This window comes from Fukomys damarensis, unplaced genomic scaffold (assembly GCF_012274545.1).
Source record: "Fukomys damarensis isolate Sample0158 unplaced genomic scaffold, DMR_v1.0_HiC HiC_scaffold_9, whole genome shotgun sequence".
In the NCBI taxonomy this organism is placed as follows: domain Eukaryota; kingdom Metazoa; phylum Chordata; class Mammalia; order Rodentia; family Bathyergidae; genus Fukomys; species Fukomys damarensis.
In genome coordinates this window covers 39,702,068-39,712,317 of record NW_022900921.1, presented here as the reverse complement: position 1 = coordinate 39,712,317, position 10,250 = coordinate 39,702,068, and positions in this window count along the sequence as shown.

The following is a 10,250-nucleotide window of genomic DNA, read 5'->3' as shown; positions in this document are numbered from 1 at the left end:
GGTGTGGGGGGGGAGCACAGATAAACAGATGGATGGGCAGAGAGTGGACAGATAAATGAATAGACAGAAGAATGAATGGTTAGAGGGATATTTGCTGGAAGAAATATCAACCCAGGTGGGAAACCCCATACAGGTGACAACAGTATCCAAATGGCTCTGGTCACCCCCTGAGAAAGGAAGTAGCTCCTGTCTCCCTCCCAAGGGCCTTCCCTGAGCTTTCCCAGGCAGATTCAATCGGAGAAGCTGGTGATATTTAGGGTTCATCACAACATCTCAAATCATTTTTCAAACTCTTGGCCCAGTCCTTCATACTTTTTGCCAAGCACTTTTTCCTCAATTTTTAAACACTGGGGAAATGTTATCTATATGTTTCCAATTCATTTATGTTCAGCTCATGAAAATGCTATTTTATAAGAGCTGTTTAAGCTCCAAGAGATCTGGGCAACTTTCCCCTGCTGTGCTCTCAGGCCCCATGCTCCCAAGCCTGGGCAGACTGAGGAATGGACACGTCCCAGGCCCCCTCAGGACAGAAGATCAGACTGGGTACTGTCCAAGACACATTATATCCACAACCAACAGAGAACTCGTAGTCCAGAAAGACTGCTCTGGAGATTGTACCCTTCGAAGCAAATTATGGTCTCCAGAGTTCCATGGGTTGCTGCTGGGGAGAGGGAAGAAGGCAGCCCCGCTGCAGAGGCTGAGGGGGTCTCAGCTTTCTTGTCCACCCCCTCCTGGCAGAGTTAAAGGAAGGCAGGTTTAAACTGGATAAGCACCCTGTCCAAGTACCCAAAGCCCTGCCGGACCGGGGGTCCCTTTCGAGAGAAGATGCAAAGCAGGGAAACACCTGGTGGGAGACGCAGTCAGGAAGATGAAGACAGCAAATCCACAGCATCGGCTCCAACACCGCTTTCCGCTCTCCACACCTCCACCCACTCCCCCCACAGCAACGCTCCTGCTGAGAAGGGTGGCAAGAGCTTCCCCAACCCCTCCACTTCTCTGCCTTCCCGTTCACGACCCAGTTCAAGCATCTCCTGCTAGAGGGTAGAAGGAGGGCACCAGGACTCAAAAGGAAAAATCAGTAAAATGGAAGACTTTGTGGTATTGGCAGATAAATTAATGCACAGAAAAATGGGACTGTCCCTGTGCAAGAACGGCAGACTGATTTTTAACAAAGGATCAATCCTGTGGAGGAAGAGTCATATTTCAACAAACTGTGCTGAAGTAAATGGACGGCCAAGCTAAGAGGCAAGGCAGGGGGAAGAAGAGAGAAGAGAAAAAGAAAAGAAGGAAAAGCAACTTGACGTACATCTTACATCTTACACAAAAATTAACTCAAAAAGAGTTCATATATTGAAATGCAGAATGTAAGCTGTGAAACATTTACAAGAATACACATGGGCACATCTTCAAAACCTAGGGCTTGGTAGAGTTCTTAAACTTGACACTAAAATCACAATTCATAAAAGAAAAATAGTTGATAAAATTGGACTTCATCAAAATTCCAACTGTTGCCCTATGAAAGACCTTGTTAAGGTGATGGAAAGATAACCTACAGACCATGTGATGGTTCTTCATTGTTTTTGCAGCAAATTACAATTTTGACCAAATTATCTCACAGACCCGTAGGTCAGAAATCTGGCAGACTGCTCTGGCTTCTCTGCTCCTGATCCCCCATGGCAGGAAGGCTGTATTCCTTTCCAGAGTTCTGCTGATTAATCTGCTTCCAGCCTCACTCTGGCTGTTGGCAGAGTTCAGTTCTGTGCAGTTGTAGGACTGTGGTTCCCATTTCCTACTGGCTGTCAGCCCAGGGTCATTCTTAGCTTCTAGACGCCTTCTGTATTCCTTGGCTTGTAGCTCCCTTCCTCCATCTTGAAGCCAGCAACAGGGGCTTGAGGCCCTGTGACACAAGGAAGTAGCTACTTGGACCTCCTTTCTCCTTTCCTGCTCTATACGCCCCCTTTCTCTCCACCTTCTCCTCCCCTCTTCTATTTTTAAGGGCTCATATAATTACTTTAAGCCCATCTGGATAATTCAGAGTAATCTCCCTACTTTAAACTCAACTGCTTAGTAACCTTAATTACATGTTAAAATCCCTTCAGCATTTAGATTAGTATTTAACTAGATGACTAGGGAATGGGTATCTGGTGGGACTTTTCAAAATTCTCATCACAGACTTGGAGAAATTATTTACAAGCCACATATATGGCAAAGGACTTGTAGTTAAATCCATATAATATATATACTACATGTATTATATATAGATAGATAGATAGATAGATAGATATATTTCTCAAAACCCAACAAGAAAAAATGATTTAATTAGAAAATGAGAAAATGAGATGAAGAGATAATTCACTGAGGAAGGTGCTAACAGCCAAATAATCACATGAAAACATCATCACAAACCACAAGAAAATGCAAATTAAGACTGCAATGAGATGTCTCTGCCCACCTATCAAAACTTCTCAAATAAAGATAACAACAATACCAAGTGCTGGTGAGAAGGTAGAGAAACTGGATTTCTCATACATTGCTTTTGGGAGTATAAAAGGGTCCTGACATTCTGGAGAAGAGTGACAGTTTCTTAAAAAAACAAAACACACACTTACCCTACAACCCAGCAATTACAATCCTGGGTTTTTAGCCATAGAAATAAAAAATAATGCCTGCACAAAAACCTATGTACATGTACAGTCAGTGTTGCAGGCTGGAAACAACGAAATTTCCTTCAGTGATGAATGACTAATGAGTTTGTGGTTCACATTATAGAAGCCTTAGGGTTCTCCAGAGGAACAAAACCAATCAGAACTAGTAGCATGTGGGAATTTTGTTTGTCTGTTTTGTTTTGTTTTTTGGGGTTTTGTTTTGTTCTTTGTTTTTTGTTTTTGTTTTTTGTTTTGAGGTAGGATCTCCCTTTATTGTTCAGGTTGGCCCTGACTTCAGTATACAGCCCAGCTGGCCTTGAACTTGGGGCAGTCCTCCTGCCTCAACCTCCTGAATGCTGAGATTACAGGCAAGTGTCACCATACCCGTCTCAAACAGCAAGTGTTCTTATTTTGATTTGATTTGTTTTTTGACACAGGGTCTTGCTATGCAGTTAGGCAGGCCTTAAACTCACAATGTAGCCCAGGCCAGCCTTGAACTCATAGTGAGCCTCCTGCCTCAGCCTCCCGATGATGGGATTAGAGGTGAGTGCCACCATGCACAATTTATAGTGTGTTTGTGTGGGGAGAGAGATGGTCTCAAGGTGGATTTGAAGAAATTAACACATGACTGTGGAAGACGGCAGCTTAAATTTTGCACACCAGTGGAGCCCAGCACTTAGGGTTACAGCTCTGGGATCTGATGCCACCAGTCAATGCCAGGTAATGCCACCCACCATCAGCTGACACTGCCCAATACTGATCTCTGCCACACCAGCCACCACCACTTGCTGCTGGGCACTGTCAGTAGACTCTGCCTGTTTCTTGTCTCTGCTGCTGCCAGCTGCTGCTGGTCGATGCTGGTTGTCCCTGCTGGTTACTGTGTAAGACCAAGAGCCTTACCAACCCCTCCGAGGAGCTCAATAGCCATCAGAATCACCCGGGAAGGAGCACACCGGACAAGCTGGAAATGAAACAGACCTTTATTAGTCTTGCCAGATGGCACTCCTGGAGCTGAGTAGCTTGGAGAGGCACTAGCTCAGGGGCTGAGGCCTTCTTATAAGGGGATACAGGGGGAGTTAACATTCAAAGCTTGCAGTCAGGTGGCAAAGGTTAACGGTCTGCTGATTCGCACTGGTGGCCAGCTGTCACGTATTCAGCAGCCACACGTTGATGGTTAACAGATGCCTACAAGATGGTCTAAGATCTTAAAAGCATTTTGGGTTTAAGCAGTTTTCCTTGTTGAAGATAAGGGGAGGGTGAAACAACAGTCTCTGGGCCATTAGCTGGCCAACATGGAATCACTTTAGCTCAGTCAGGTCTCACAACTGGACTCTGTCCTTGGTCTTCGCTGGCTGCCAGACTCTGGAGCTCTTCAAGGGTAACTGCCTTGGCTGTTTATAGTTCTTTTTAAAGTGACTGCTTTGTCCACAGGAAAAATCCTGAGATTTATAGGACCTTTTGAACCCATACTACCTGAGAAATAAATCACAAGTTGATTTACAGGACCGAAGGATCAAGGCTTTATTGGAACAAGGCCCATGTGCAGCACAGGAGGGTTGGTGCCCAAGAAAGAGTTTTGCTGGACCAACGGAAGAAGTGTGAGGGGAAAGCTGCACAGACAGCAGCTGCAAGCCTGTGATTGGTCCCCATTCAAGCCTGCCCATTGGCCTAAACGCAAGCTTTCTGATGTGATGCTGCTAGGGGGTGGGGCAAGGTGTCCAGGACAGTAGCAGCTGACAGTAGCATTTCCCGGAAACTCTGGGAGATGCACCTGCTTGATTTTTTTTCTTTATATTTTTAGGAGTAAAACTTTTATTGGTACATTTTAGGCATACATAGTAACACTCATCATAGGGAACTTGATACATCCGCCACTTTTTTTTTTCCCTCCCCCCTCCTCTCAAGCCCCTCCCCTCCCTATGAACAAAAGTTTTGTTTCTGTGGGTTTCTTTTTATTTCATGTTTTTTCTTTTCTCTTCTTTCCTTTCTCCCTCCCCGCTCCCTTGCCAGCCCCACTGTCCCTCCTGAGCCTCAGGCTCTGTCTTGCAACTCCTTGATGTGTCCACTTGCAGAGGGCACATGCATCTTTTATTTCATTTAATAAACTTTATTTTAATTTGATCCCATTCCCCCCTCAAGCCTCCTGCTGTGTACAAAAGCTTTGCTTCCATTTTTTCCTTCTGTTTTCACTTTTTTTCTTGCCCCTTCCTTTCTCTCTCCCTCCTCCCTTGTTCCCCTTCCTATTTGAATATTTTCTTCCCATTTCCCAATAGCTATTATACATTTTCAGTCCTTATTTCCACTTCTAGTTTCTCACACTGGAGAAACAATGCAGTATGTAATTATTTCAATTAAGAGTATGGTCGCAAAGTGCATCCATTTAGCTATAAACATCTGAAGCTCATCCTTCTTTATGGCAGAGTAGTACTTCATTGTGTAAAAACCCACATCTTCTTTATCCACTTGTCAGTTGATGGGCATTTGGGCTGTTGTGAAGATTTAGCTAATATACACGGTGCTGCTATAAACACCAATGTGCCTGTATTGCTGTGATATGATGCTTTTAATTCTTTTGGGAAGACACCAAGAACGGGAATAGCTGGGTCAAGTGGAACCACTAATTTTAGTTTTTTGAGGCATCTCCACACTGATTTCCACAGTGGTTGTATTAGTCTGCACTCCCACCAACAGTGGAGAAGGGTTCCATTTTTACCTCAGCCCCGTCAACATTTGTTATTGGTTGATTTCTTGGCAGCAGCTATTTTTCTGGAATGAAATGGAATCTCAGGACTTTTAATTTGCATCCCTCAAATGACCAGTGATGTTGACCATTTTTTTCATATATTTATTTGCTTTTCTACTTCTAAGAAGTGTCCATTCAATTCAGGTGCCCATTTTTGGATTGGGTCTTTGAATTTGGGGGGTATGATTTTTTTTGAGTTCTTTATATATTTTAGATAGTAGTTGCAGCTGCCTGATTGACAGCTGTCAGTCTCCACAAAAATTGGTGGCTCCAAACCCTGGGTATCTTCAGGGGAGCTGGCCGTGTTAATCACAGCTTGCTGAGGTGTGAGTATGTTGGGGACATTCATCATGGGCCCAGACCCCTCCCTGATCTGTAATACATTAGGGTGGTTTCTCTTCTTCAGAAGGGGCAGCCATATTGGGGGGGGGCACTGTGGTAACAACGCAGCCAATCCTCCTGTCAGAGTGACCTGGAAAGCAGCCACTGAGTAACCTGCAGGGTGACAGCAGGACACTGAGACAGTCTTTCATCTCATCCTTAGAGGACCAAGGAAGCACAGGGAGGACAGGAAGGACCTGACGGCTGACACCCAAACTTCACCCGCTCTGGCCATCACCGGAAAAGGGGGAGGGCGGTCCTTCACATCTGTGTCATTAATCTCATCTTTTAAAAAATCTCTATTAGCACATCTAGAATGTTTAACCAGCTCTGTGGGTACCCTGCCTTCAGCCAGTTGGCAGAGAAAATTAATCATCAATTAATGACTCAGTGAGAAGGACAGGTAGCTGTACCCAGTGTCCTGACTGGGTCTCCAGGTGACTCTGCTATATGAAAAGCATCCAGTCTCAAAACATCACATACTGCAAGATGGTATGGAAGAAACATTTTCAAAATAACAAAAATATAGACATTGTAAAGACTGGCAGTTGTGGGGGCTGGAGGTGTTTGGAAGCGGGGAAAAGTGCATCTGTGAAGGGACCCAAGAGAGGACATGGCAAGGGGAACAGTCTGGGTCTTGGTTGCAGTTTCAGTACTCTGCCTATGTACAAAAATGTCATAAAACCACACACACACACACACACGCACAATACCCATGCTGCGGTTCTGGTTTGGGCATGGTAATATTCATTATGTAAGATTAACAGAGAAGGTGCACTGAGCAGGAGGGACCCAGGACCTCCCTGCACTACATGTGCAACTTCATATGAACCTGTAATTATGTCAGAATAAATTATTTTTTAAAAGAACTGGGAGGATTCGTAGCAAAGTGTCCATATACAGCTTTTCAACAATATACACAAATTCCTCCTGAAATAATACAAGACCTTTCTCCCTTTTTTTCCTCCTTTTTTGATAACCAAAAAAAAAAGGACAGAACCTTTCCAAAGGAGTTTAGACAAGAACCTGCCTACTAAAAACCACTGGAAGAAGTGGGAAAGGTCCCAGAGATGTTAGGGTCCCCTCTGGCTGCATATCAGCAGCCACGGAAGTGATTTGAGCCCCGGGATGCCAGGCCCCCTGAGCACAGTCTGAAGACCTCACTCTCCTCCTGGCCCCTCCTAGGAGATCCTGGGATGGGGGTGGCAATGCCCAGCAGATGACATGGAAAGCCACCCTTCAAATCCAGAATCCTCACCGCCCCATTTCCTCACCTTCTTAGGACAAACCAATTTCCCTTTTCTTCAGCTCTGGCTAAAACCATGCTGTAAATAAGTAAACACCACCATGTGCAGTGGTCTATTTCTTCACACATTTCTTTCACAGGAAAATATAAACCCATAGAGATGGATAAGCCTTCCCAGAGCAGGTTATTTATAACTGTTCTAGCCCATTTTCTGATGCTATTGTAGAATACTACAGCCTGAGTCATCTACAAACGATAGAAGTTTTTGTCTCATGGTGTCCGAGGCTGGGAAGTCCAAGGTCAAAAAGCCTCATCAGTGAGAGACCCAGGGCAGAAGGACCTGCAAGAATGCACAAGGCCGGGAGAGAGCTTGAGAAGGCTGAATCTACCACCATGCTTTCCACAGTTAATCTGTTACCACAGTGTCACCACTCATTCATCTATGTGGGCAGAGCCTTCCTGGTTGGTCCCGCTTGAAGGTCTTCCTCGTACTATTCACCGGTGGTGCTGCCCAGGCCTTCTGCCTTTGCCACCCTCCTCCCATTCTGGCCCTGAGGAGCTTCCTCCCACCCCCACGGTGTGAGCAGGAAGGGCTGGGCTGGCCATCCTTCCAGCTGTGGCTGTCACCGCTGACTCATCAGCCCACCCTGGGCACCCTGTTGGGAGTTATTGATGCAGTTCACTTCACATTAGATCACATTTCTCTGTGTCATTAAATATTCTTGGAAACCATGGTATTTAATGGGGCAAAACCCATCAGGCCCACCTGCCTGCTTTGATGTTGGTGTGGAAGCTGGCACAGCCTGTGTTCTCTGGTTCTCTGATCTGATCTGGGAAGTCTGTGGTCTGATCACGGGATGCCCACAGGGGCTGGTACTCTGTCCTTTTTGAGGCTGCAAACAAAGCTGCTGCTTGGAATCTAGGCATCCAAACATCAGAATATGACAGCCACAAAAAATTAAAATAAACCCTATAACGAAATTTCTTGTATCCTAGAAGCCACCTGGCCAAGGAGGAACAATTTATCTTTCTTTGCTACTGAACAGTGATAGATGCCCAGCATGTAAGCTTCAGACAATATCAAAGGGTCCTGGAATCATAGATACTTTTAAATAAATAACTATGACCACCATGTATAATAGTAAAACACAGAATAAAAAGTATTGAAGATCTAAAGTGTAAAATAGGGCAGTTTTCCACACATTTGAATAAACATTGAAATATTAAAATTATTATCCCAAAGTTCCTCACACCCTAGAAGATTGAGCTTATGAGGATGAAGACTGGTTTTCACAACTTCAGGAAGAAGGCAGAGACCTTTTCACACAGCCATGTTCAGGTGTAAAACAGAGAAAAGATAAACTGTTCCTCCTCTCTATAGTACACTCAGAAAGTCAGACAAGCAGTAATAGCCTTGTTTGTTGAGCGTGTATTTGGTCCCAGGCCCTGCACAAAGCACTTCCATGCGAAACTATGATTACTCCATTGTGGCAGTATTCTTACTTATTCGTGTGTTTGTTTTTGCTGTAGAACCTTGAGCTTGCTAAGCATACATCCTACCACTGAAGTTCACCTTGGCCCCCTTGTGTTTTGGGCTCAAAATAACAAAAGAAGGGATGTTTTACTATGAAACACCAGCCCTCAAATTCAAGTTTAGAACAAGAACAGCCACCAAACAATGTTCCACAATGAGGGCTCCTGTGTTCCCTGGCCTTGAGTGGGTATTTCCTGGTCATGCCTATGGCAGAGTCACCCTTTTTCTACTCCTGGCTGTTCCCCAGAGCTGCCTGCCAACTTTTGCTCTCCTTATTCTTGTCCCCACTGATAAACTAGACAGGTGACGGGAGAAGCATTTACAGTTCTTGCACTCTGATTGTTCTTTGGCAGATCATTTGCAAAACTGACCACCAGAATATCTCCCACTCACATGTTCTTCTAGCTCCTTGTGTTCCTCCACCAAGCTGTGGGATCTATTTCCTACTTCTGGAATCTGGGAAGGTTTGGGACTTGCCCACAATCAAAAGAATATTGCAAGATAACTTCCAAGGCTGGTCAGAAAGATAGTTTCTACCTTGACCTCCCTCGCTTCGGAATCTTTGAGGCCCAATGAGGAACTCTCAGTGCCCCACCACCACCCTCCTCAGGCCACAATGCAGAGAGAACACCCAGGCCATAGGTAGATGCCCAGTCAACAGCTGCCTCTGAAGTCCCAGGTGGCAGCCAGCATCAACCACCAACTCTAGCAAGCCTTTGGAAGATGCAAACACTTGGGTTGCATGTCACCTGCTGAATGCCAGGACAATGCCAAAGAGCCTGGAATCACAGACTCCAACCCTAGGGCAAAGGATGAAAAGGAGGCTGATGCAACTGGTGCAGTGTTACTAAAACATGAACATCGATAATAAGCTTGTTCATGAGGACTACCTGTGTCCGCCATCACCACCCCGTACTGGGACTGAACCCAGAGCCTTTGCATTGAGCTGCATACCCGGTCCTTTTCAGATTTTTTTTTTAAATTTTGAGACAGGGTCTTGATAAATCTCTTAAATTGATGGGCTCAAACTTACCATCCTCCAGCATCAGCCTCCCAAGATGCTGGAATTATAGGGCATTATACCTGGCATGAACACTCTCCTTCTTAAAGGTATTTGTGATCAGTCTGTGCTCAAAACTTACAGTTCATACATGAAGACACTTGATCAAAGTAGGGGCTAAAGATCCCCAAACTTGCAAAGTTCAAGACCACATGGAAAAGCTGGATTAGAGAATTTGATTGGTCTCTAAGGTCAAGCTGGAGGCTGTCAGCATTTCCCTAGTTCAGGTTTTGAAACTGCCAGAGGAGAGAGCTGAGTTTGCTAAATCCTGTGCAGAGCATTATGTGTGACCCTTGAGGCCTGTACACAACAGCCAGGAAATGGACTTTCAGAGGAGACCTGTTCCCAAGGCTGGGAAGGGGGAGCCAGGTGATGGAGAGAGGATGGTAGAATGTACAGAGGTGCTGCTGGACAGGAGGAATAACTTCAAGTATTCTATAGCACAGTGGGGCAAATGCAGTTGGCAACAATTAATTGTGTATTTCAAAGTAGCTGGTAGAATTTAGAATGTTCCCAACACAAAGAAATGATAAAGATTAGAGGTGACGGATACACCAATTACCCTGATCATTCCAAGTATTGAAATGCCACAGGGTGCCATAAATATGTGTAATTATTAGGTGTCAATTCAAAATTATATA